This window comes from Aotus nancymaae, unplaced genomic scaffold (genome assembly GCF_030222135.1).
Source record: "Aotus nancymaae isolate 86718 unplaced genomic scaffold, 86718_ANA_hifiasm-v0.15.2.pri h1tg000027l, whole genome shotgun sequence".
Lineage (NCBI taxonomy): Eukaryota > Metazoa > Chordata > Mammalia > Primates > Aotidae > Aotus > Aotus nancymaae.
In genome coordinates, this window is record NW_026988440.1 from 697,665 (window position 1) to 707,616 (window position 9,952).

Below are 9,952 nucleotides of genomic sequence, written 5' to 3' on the forward strand. Positions count from 1 at the left end.
AGTTCACTCGCACCCATCATGCCTGGAAACATGCAAAATCAAAGGCATTTTCTACCCCTACTCCTATATGAAGGCCACCTGCTATCCGCGAGGCAGCCATAAGCTCTGCACAGGCCTGGACTCGAAAACCAATTGGACAGGAAAAATGGGAAAATCTGATTGCCCAATCGTGGGATACCACAGGTGGGGTCAGGACCACTGCTGGACCTGTTACACCTGTTATGGGACGTCAGATGGCTCGGGAGTTCAAGACCAGGCATGAACAAAACAAATCCAAGAGGTTAAGAATGAACTTATCAAACTAGCCAGGGCTACACCTGAGCCCTATAGAAGCATAAATCTCTCAGCAATCAGAAGGCTTACACAGTCTTAGAAACTGATGCCCAATTGACTCGAATTTTAAATACAACTTATCAGTAAATACAAGGGGAGACTAATCTCACTAACCCTTGCTGGTTGTGTCTCCCCATCCAACAGGGAATATTTGTGGCTACTCCAGTCCCTGATGGTTGGAATCTCTCCTGGACAGAAGCCAGCCAAATTGCTCTGCTAGGACAAGTAGCTGAGAATGTACTCATAAAGGTCAAAACCAACCTCACCTATGTCCAAAGTCCCGGAGGGAACTTGCCAGTCAACAACCTCTCAAACCTCCTTTGCACTGCTACTGTTAACCTCTTCCAGTGTGTCCCCCCCAACCCCGGGTATCTTCTTCCTATGTGGCAGACAGGCATATACTTGTTGAGACAGAAATCGGACCGGAGTATGTATCTGAGCATTCTTAATCCCAGAAACCTCAGTTGCCACAGACCAAGAAATTGAGATGGCTCTAAATCCCCACTACAGGTCCAAACAGGCTGTATTGCTTCCCCTCCTGGTAGGAACTGGGATAGCAGCCGGGATAGGCACCGGAATAGGAGGCATCAGCACTTCAGCCCACTTCTTTCATAAACTGTCCCAGGAACCCAATGAGGACATGGAAAGGGTGGCCAACTCACTAATGTCCTTGCAAAACCAGTTCCTTAGCAGCCATGGTTCTGCAAAACCATAGGACCTTGGACTTGCAGCTGAAAAAGGGGGTACCTGCCTCTTCTTGCAGAAAGAATGCTGTTACTATGTAAATCAGTCAGGAATTGTCACTGGAAAGGTCAAGGAATTGAGGGATCACATTCAAAGGCTACGTGCTGAGCCAGAAAGCCTCTGGGGCTCCCCAGGACTTGGAACTTGGACTCAGTGGGTCCTGCCTTTCTTAGGGCCTGTACTAATGCTTTTCCTGGCCCTCATCTACGGCCCCTGCCTAGTCAGCATACTCCAGCACTTCATCGAGGTAGTCAAGAAAACAACAGCCCCACTGCCACTAAACTCAACTGAAATATAAAGGTGATGCTCCATATAGTTCACAAAAGAGCATCAAAGGGGGAATGAAGTGGAAAGTTTGTGAAAAATCTCCTGATTGCCCGACTAACCACCACTATCTGCTTCTGTATGCTCGCTTCCCGCTTGCTAACTAGGAAGTCCCTTGAGAAACTGCCACATTGCCTAAAACCTTCAGTTACTCCCCTGCACCCAACCTATAAAAGCTATGTGCTGTTCCAGGCCAGGGCCAGACCTTTGGGTGTGAACCCGTCTGGGTCCGCCGGCACAATAAACTGTGTTCCTCCACCCTCTGAATGACGTTTGGGTTTCTTGTCAGGTGAAATTCTTCCACAACAGAACTAGTTTATATTCCCACCAACACTGTAAGTGTTCCTGTTTCTCTGTAGACTTGCCAGCGTCTATCGTTTCTTGACTTTTTAATAGTTGCCATTCTGACAGGTGAGAGACGGTATCTCATTGTGGTTTGTTTTGTATGTCTGTAACAATCAGTCATGTGGAGCTTTTTTTCCATATGTGTCTTGGCCACATAAATGTCTTCTTCTGAGAAGTGTCTGTTCATATCCTTTGCCCACTTTTTAATGGGGCTGTTTTTTTTCTTGTAAATTTGTTTAAGTTTCTTGTAAACAAACATGTGAGCTCTCATCATTCTTGCTTAAACACCTAGCAGGCATCCTAACCAGTGCAATATGGCAAGAAAATGAAATAAAAGACCAATAGAAGAACCGGGCATGATGGCTCATGCCTGTAATCACTATATTTCTGGAGGCTGAGGTGGGAGAATCACTTGAGTTCAGGAGTCTGAGACCAGCCTGATGGTGAGACCTCAACTCTACCAAGTAAGCATAATTTTTTAAAGGAAAAATATCAATGGATAGGAAAGAAAGAAATAAATGTCTTTCTTTGTCACCAGCTTAATTGCATATGTAGAAAACACTAGGAAATTCTGAAAAAGTCTCTGGAATTAATCCCTGAATTTGCAAAATAGTTCATAAAATATGTGTAATAAGTCACTTAGATGAACATGAAAAGATAGCAAACAATACTAGTCATCAAAGAAGTGAAAGTTGAAACCACAATGAGAAACCACCACACATCACCTGGAATAGGTAAAGTTAAAAAGACATATGGTAAGTCTAAATACTGGCAAGAAGATGGAAAAAATAGAATGTCTGATATTGCTGGTGGGAATGCAAAAAATGTTGCAGCCAATTTGTAAAGTGGTTTGGCAATTTCTTATACAGCTACCTATCCATTACCACATGACCCAGCAATCCCACAAATATCTATTTATCCAAAAGAATTAAAAATGTAAAATTACACTTGTAAGCAGTTATTTATAGCGGTTTCATTAATAACAAACACTAACTGGAGTAATCGCATGTCTGTCAACTGGAGAATAGAGAAACCAATGAATAAACTGCGATTCCAGCAATACTCAGCAGCCTCTCAGCAACAAAAATGAATGAATGGCATCATCTCAAACATTGTTATACTAAGTGGAGACCAAAGGACTACATCACATATTCTAGAAATTTCACTTTTGCAGTGACAGAAAGCAAAGCAGTGGTAGAGTGAAGGGAAGGAGTTAGAGTGGGAAGCAAGGATTGAATAGAAAGGGACAGAAAGAAAGTTTTTAGGGAAAAGAAACTGTTCTCTACAGGCCACAATTCTGGAGTGACTGGGTGGTGGGAACTAAGGAGACAGAAGGGTGTGAGGGATGAGGGGGCAGAAAGAAGGGCTGGGGAAGCACGAGGTGAGGAAAAGGAGTAGGGGAAAGGACTCTAAAACAGTGGAGGAGCCTAGCAGGGGGTTCTTTGCATCTGGTGTTTCTCTACTGGGCAGTGTGGTAGTCACACGACTACAAATAATTACCAATATTCACCAAAAAGCACAGCTAAAACTGGTGAATTTTTTTTATATGTAAATGCCCTAATAAGCAAAAATAAATAAATAAATAATAAAAGGGGGGCCAGGGAAGAAGTCAAAAAATAAAGACATTTTTAGATAATCAAAACCATAAAATTCATTTCCTAGGCATTCTGTACTACATATAATTTGAAAGGAATTTCTTCAGGCTGAAGGGAAATGATTCTAGATGGTGACCCAGATACACAGAAAGGAACAATTAACAACATAAATGATGCACATACATATATCACATACACACTTGTTTTCTTAATTTCCTGAAGGCGTATGACTGCTTTTCTAAAATGAAAACTATTATACTGTATCATTGAGTTTATAATGTATATTGATGTAATATATACAACAGCAATAGCATAATGATAGGTTAAATGACACTATACCATTTGAAGTTTCCTTTATTTTGCTGGATGTAGTTTAACATTACCTCAACTTCACTGTGAAAACTCAAGGAATCGAGTTTCCATTCTTAGAACAATAAAAAATTAGTGTAAAGAAATACAGCTAAAAGCCACTGGGAGAATTAAAACCATAACCAAAAAAATGCTTCCTTGACACATAAGAAAGTAGCAAAGGAGGAATGGAAACTGTGAGACATGAGACAAATTGAAAACAAATAGCAAAGTGGTAGACCACAATCCAACCATTGTAACGGAAGAAATGACACGACCTGAATCACATTAGCAGAAGGGCTGAGCACTGTGGGGAGAACAGACAAGGGCAGGAAGTGAGCGACGGTGTTAATGCCACAATTCAGGAGTGATGGGGTGGCAGGGACTAAGGGAAGAGGAGGATGTGAGGGATGACAGGGGCAGAGAGAAGGGCTGGAGAAGCAGGAGGTGAGGAAAAGGAGAGAGAAAAGAATCCTAAAGCAGTGGAAGAGCCTAGGAGGATTACCTAAGAACTAATAGCCTCCTTAAGATTAAAAAAAAAAAAAACGGTTACAAAAATACTAAGTGTCCAAATACAGTGTGTACACTGCTTGGATGTGCATCATTCACAAAAACAGGCAGCGCTCTAGTGTTGGTGAAGAGCATTGGGACTGCATGGAGCACTGACAACTTTGCGGTGCTGACTACAGGCTCCCGGTTGCAATATACAGAAACAAACCGTGCTGCTGCTGATTCTTTTTCTTTTTCTTTTTCTTTGTACTTTAGGTTCTGGGGTACACGTGCAGCTCATGCAAGATTGTTGCATAGGTACACACATGGCAATGTGGTTTGCTGTATCCATCTCCCCTCACCTACATCTGGCATTTCTCCCCATGTTATCCCTCCCTGACCTCCCCAGCCCCCTCCCCCCGTCCCTCCTTTGCCCCTCCTCCCCAAACAGACCACTGCTTCTTTGTCTTCAGGAGATGTTCTGGACTCACGCGGGGAATCTCCAGCAAGGGAATGAAGGTAATTTTAAATGTAACAATCCAGAGTCAGAGATCCATAGTCTGGGACAGTAAAACTTAGGACCTTTGAGAGTTTAATTGTAATGCTGTTTTGACACAGATCTTTTACAGATTGGTATTCTAATCATTCAGGGATTACCAGTATTGTGCTACCTAGTGTATTAATAAACAAAAAGGAAACTGGTCTCTATGAGAATCTCTGTCTGGTGCCTTCAGACAAAACTTCACCAGGTTTAGAGAGAAAACCCCTGTCTCTACACCTCCATTCCCACGGCGAGCTTACTCTCTGGCATCAAGTTCCCCGTGGTGAGTTTCCTTGTACAAGAGTCCGAGGGGAGAGGTAAGGAGTGGGAGGCAGGGAGTCCAGTTCAGGGACGGGGATTCCAGGACGAGAAGTGAAGGGGAAGGGGCTGGGCGCAGCCTTGGCGTCTCTGTCTCTCCCTGGTTTCCGCAGACAGATCCTTGGCCAGGACTCATGCAGGCAGTGTGACAAAGAGGCTTGTGAGGGATTAGGACAAAGTTCCGGGTCCTGGGCGTGGGTCTCAGGGTGTCAGGTTCCAAGGGCCGCGTCTGCATTGGGGAGCAGCTTTGTGGATTCCTCACTTCCCTGTGTTTCACCACTTCTCCCAACCTGTGTTGGGTCCTTCTTCCAGGATACTCACCAGGCGACCCCAGTTCCCATTCCCATTGGATGTCGGGTTTCTAGAGAAGACAATCAGCGTCATCGAGGTCCGGGTTCTAAAGTCCCCACGTACCCACTGGGACTCAGATTCTTCCTCAGACACCGAGGCTGGGGTCATGGCGCCTCGAACCCTCCTCCTGCTGCTCTCGGGGACCCTGGCGCTGACCGAGACCAGGGCGGGTGAGTGCAGGGTCAAGAGGGAATGGCTTCTGCGGAGAGGAGCGAGGGGCCCGCCCGGCGGGGGCGCAGGACCCGGGAAGCCGCGCCGGGAGGCGGGTCGGGCGGGTCTCAGCCTCTCCTTGTCCCCAGGCTCCCACTCCATGAGGTATTTCGGCACCGCCATGTCCCGGCCCGGCGGCGGGGAGCCCCGTTTCATCGCCGTGGACTACGTGGACGACACGCAGTTCGTGGGGTTCGACAGCGACGCCGCGAGTCCGAGGATGGAGCCGCGGGCGCCGTGGGTGGAGCAGGAGGGGCCGGAGTATTGGGACCGGGAGACACGGAGAGCCATGGCCAAGGCACAGACTTTCCGAGTGAGCCTGCGGACCCTGCTCGGCTACTACAACCAGAGCGAGGCCGGTGAGTGACCCCGGCCCGAAGCGCAGGTCACGACCCCTCCCCATCCCCCACGGACAGCCCGGGTCCCCCCCGAGTCTCCGGGTAGAGGTCCACCCCGAGGCTGCGGGACCTGCCCAGACCCTCCACCGGGGAGAGCCCCAGGCGCCTTTACCGAGGTTCATTTTCAGTCTAGGCCAAAATGCCCGCGGGTTGGTCCGGGCGGGGAGGTGCTGCTCGGTGGGCGGCGCTGACCTCGGGGACCAGGCCAGGGTCTCACACCCTCCAGGGGATGTTTGGCTGCGTTGTGGGGCCCGACGGGGGCTTCCTACGCGGGTATCTCCAGTTCGCCTACGATGGCGAGGATTACATCTCCATGGACAAGGACCTGTGCTCCTGGACCGCCGCGGACACGGCGGCTCAGAGCACCCAGAGCAAGTGGGAGGCAGCCAACGTGGCTGAGCGATCGAGAGCTTACCTGGAGGGCGAGTGCGTGGAGTGGCTCCGCAGACACCTGGAGAACGGGAAGGAGACGCTGCAGCGCGCAGGTACCCGAGCAGTGGGGAGCCTTCCCCATCTCCTGTAGATCTCGCGGGATGGCCTCCCGCGAGGAAGGGAGGGAAATGGGATCAGCGGTAGAATATCGCCCTCTATTGAATGGAAAATGGCATAAGTTTTCTTGTGTTTCCTCAGGGCCCCCTCTGCTCTCTAGGACAATTAAGGGATGATGTCTCTGAGGGAACGGAGGGGAAGACAGTCCCTGGAATACCGATCAGGGGTCCACTTTGACCCCTGCAGCCGCCTTGGGCACCGTGACTTTTTCTCTCAGGCCTTGTTCTCTGCCTCACACTCAATGTGTTGGAAAGTCTGATTCCGGCTTCTCTGAGTTCCTCAGCCTCCATTCAGGTCAGGAGCAGAAGTCGCTGTTCCTGCCTCAGAGACTAGAACTTTCCACGGAATAGGAGATTATCCCAGGTGTCTGGGTCCAGGCTGGTATCTGAGTTCTGACACTCCAGGAGTCCTGTCCATTCTCAGGATGGTCACATGGGTGCTACTGGGATGTCTCATGAGAGAGTCAAAGTACCTGAATTTTCTAACTTCCTGTCAGACTCCCCAAAGACACACGTGACACACCACCCCATCTCTGACCATGAGGCCACCCTGAGGTGCTGGGCTATGGGCTTCTACCCTGCGGAGATCACACTGACCTGGCAGCGGGATGGGGAGGACCACACTCAGGAAACCAAGCTTGTGGAGACCAGGCCATCAGGGGATGGAAACTTCTAGAAGTGGGTGACTGTGGTGGTGCCTTCTGGAGAAGAGCAGAGATATACGTGCCATGTGCAGCACGAGGGGCTGCTGGAGCCCCTCACCCTGAGATGGGGTAAGGAGGGGGATGGGTAAGGAGGGGAATTGGGGTATCATGTCTCTTCTCAGGGAAAGCAGGAGCCCTTCTGAAGTCTTGAGCAGGGTCAGGGCTGAGGCCTGGTGTCAGGGCCCCTCACCTTCCCCTCCTTTTCCAGAGCCATATTCCCAGCCCACCATCTTCATTGTGGGCATAGTTGCTGGCTTGGCTGTCCTGGAAGCTGTGATCATCAGAGTTGTGGTCACTGCTGTGATGTGTAGGATGAAGAGCTCAGGTAGAGAAGGGGTGAGGAGTGAGGTCTGGGTTTTCTTGTCCCTTTTGGGGTTTCAAGCCCCAGATAGAAGTGTTCCCTGCCTCATTACTGGGAAGGACCATCCACACATGGGCCAACCCAGCCTGGGGCCCCATGTGCCAGCACTTTTTCTTTTGTGAAGTACATGTGACAATGAAAAACAGATGAAAGACAGATGTCACTTTGATGATTGTGGTGATGGGGTCCTGATCCCAGCATTCAGAAGTCAGAGGAAGGTCCCTTCTAAAGACAAACCTTAGGAGGGCGGTTGGTCTAGGACCCACACCTGCTTTCCTTGTGTTTTCCGATCGTGTCCTGGGTCTGTCATAGTTCTGGAAACTTCTCTTGGATCCAAGACTAGGAGTTTCCTCCAAGCTCTCATGGCCCTGCCTCTGCCATGTCCCTTCACAGGACATTTTCTTCCCACAGCTGGAAAAAGAGGGAGCTATTCTCAGGCTGTGTATAAGTGGTGGGGCTGGGAATGTGGAGGCGCTCACCCACCCATAATTCCTCCTGGCCCACATCTCCCGCAGGCTCTGACCAGGTCCTGTTTTTGTTCCACCCCAGGCAGCAACAGTGCCCAGGGCTCTGATGTGTCTCTCCTGGCTTGTAAAGGTGAGACCCTGGGGGTCTGAAGTGGGCTGGGTTAGAGGCAGAGGGGACAGGACTGGGTAATGGGGATTCTTTGACTGGGACATTTCCAGTGTGTGGTGGGCTGTTCAGAGTGATGTACCATGACTGTCCTGAATTTGTTCATGACTATTTTCTGTAGCCTGAGACAGCTGCCTTGTGTGTGACTGAGATGCAGGATTTCTTCACGCCTCCCCTGTGTGACTTCAAGAGCCTCTGGCATCTCGTTCTGCAAAGGCATCTGAATATGTCTGTGTCCCTGTTTGCATAATGTGAGGAGGTGGAGAGACAGCCCACCCCCGTGTCCACCGTGACCCCTCTCCCCACGCTGACTTGTGTTCCCTCCCCAGTCATCTTTCCTGTTCCAGAGAGGTGGGGCTGGGTGTCTCCATCTCTGTCTCACCTTCATGGTGCACTGAGCTGCAAACTCTTACTTCCCTACTGAAAATAAGAATCTGAATATAAATTTGTTTTCTCAAATATGTTGAGGTTGATGGGCTAATTAAATAAGTCAATTCCTAAAATTTGAGAGAGGAAATGAAGACCTGAGAACTTGCAGAATCCGCATGTTCGCTGTGCTGAGTCTGTTGCAGGTGGGGATGGAGAAGGCTGTGAGGAGCCGAGTGTGGACAGGGCCTGTGTCCAGCTGCTGTTGAGTCCATCATGGACATTCTGTGGTCAGTCCTCAGCTGGGTCAGCTTAACTGCTCCACTGTCCTGGTCCCTTCAGTGGAAACTTGTCCAGCAAAACTGTGACCACAGAGAATTACACATCACCCAGGGCAGCCCCTGCACATGGGAGTCTCTGTGTTTCTGAGACAAATTTTCAGACCCATTTAGCTCCCTGCCTCCTTCTAGGGCTCCTCTTCTGCTCTGCTCTCCTGCCCTCTCTCCCTGCCCTGGTTCTAGTGATCGTGGTGCTGGCTCCAATTCATGAATCTAAAACATTGTGTAATTTAGATTCTTATTTGATTGTAAAATTGGGTTCATAGTCTAGAATTGTTCTTTCCTGAAGAGAGATACCTGGTTGTGTGCTGCAGTGTGTGTGGGGGTTGGTGTGGGAGGAGGGTGGGGGAGGGAGGACACAAGCAACACTGCTGAGAAAAGCACAGGCGGCCTGGATGTCAGTGTGAGGGCACCTTGTGCTGTAGCTGCCACAAAACAGCACTTGGCCTGACTCTATGCTAATAAAGATCCTGTCTGGAATAGGAGGTGCTCTACAGTGATCATTCATTCACCTGCATTTGAATCGTTCGGCATCTGGGGAACATCGCTGAAGTAAAATCAGAAAAATCTCCGGCCTTTTGTAGCATATGTTCCAGTGGGAAGAGGCAGACAATAGATACACTATAACCAGAGTAAGGAAAGAAAGTGCTAGAAGGTGGTAAGTGCAGTGAGGCAAGTGATCCAGGGTGAGAAGAGTGGGGACAGGGAAGGTGGCTGTTGTGCTGTGTGGTCAGTGTGCACCACGTTGCAAAGGTGACCGTTGAGGAAAGAGTTGAGGGACATGTGAGTGTCCATGAAGATGTCTGGGGAAGTTCTTTCCAGGCAGGGGAACCTCCAGGGCAAATGCTCTAGAGCAGGAAGGTGTCTGTGTTCCCAGAAGAGCAAAGAGGCCAGGAAGGCTGGACAGAGAGAAACTAGATGAGGTCAGAGGTACGGCCACAGCAGGTGGGCTTGATGTCAGTGGGGTTGGATCTGACCTGTGCTCTGAGTGGGATGGGAGTTAGAG

General features: G+C 49.3%; 1 long non-coding RNA gene and 1 pseudogene across 1 annotated transcript; both read left to right on the forward strand.

Moving 5' to 3' along the window:
* The first annotated feature begins 1,994 nt into the window (after nucleotides 1-1,994).
* LOC135276614 (uncharacterized) lies at nucleotides 1,995-5,055 on the forward strand. The gene is made up of 3 exons (XR_010344157.1): nucleotides 1,995-2,210; nucleotides 4,455-4,496; nucleotides 4,652-5,055. It is a non-coding gene; the product is annotated as an uncharacterized LOC135276614 (long non-coding RNA).
* Nucleotides 5,056-5,402: 347 nt separating this feature from the next.
* Nucleotides 5,403-9,588, forward strand: LOC105728063 (class I histocompatibility antigen, Gogo-C*0203 alpha chain-like; annotated as a pseudogene).
* Nucleotides 9,589-9,952: the final 364 nt, after the last annotated feature.